This window comes from Ipomoea nil, unplaced genomic scaffold (assembly GCF_001879475.1).
Source record: "Ipomoea nil cultivar Tokyo-kokei standard unplaced genomic scaffold, Asagao_1.1 scaffold0202, whole genome shotgun sequence".
NCBI lineage: Eukaryota > Viridiplantae > Streptophyta > Magnoliopsida > Solanales > Convolvulaceae > Ipomoea > Ipomoea nil.
Window position 1 is genome coordinate 1,926,113 of NW_017616630.1, and position 532 is coordinate 1,926,644.

The window sequence follows — 532 nt, forward strand, 5'->3', positions numbered from 1 at the left end:
GTGCACTTGAAGGCAAAGAAACATACACTTGAAAGCAAAAGGGTTCACTTGAATGCTAAGTTTTTAAAAAAAAAAAAATTACACAATAGTAAGACACATACACTTTTAGGCATTAAATTGAGCACTTGAAAGCATAAAGAGGATCACTAGAAGGCAAGGGAGAAAAAAAGAAGGACACTAAGAGGGAAAATTCGAATGAAATTAATTATGCACTGATTGCACTCTTATAAAGAAAAACATGCACTTGAAGACTGCAAAATGTGCACTTGAATGCCAAAAGATTTGCACTCAAAGGCATAAAGATGTACATTCAAAATAGAAACTAAGTACTGAAATAAAAGTGATGCACTCGAAGAAGAAAACGAAGGGAAGGTGGTTAGTACGAGTCGAGCGAAACACTCTTTCCTTAAAACCTTATTTGCTACCACCCAAAAGTTCTAGGAGCGTTGTAGCCTAGGTTTCCCAGGATAAAACGTACTACGGTTCAACGTTTGAGCACCCAAACGAATGAACCCGGCAAACTAGAGCACAG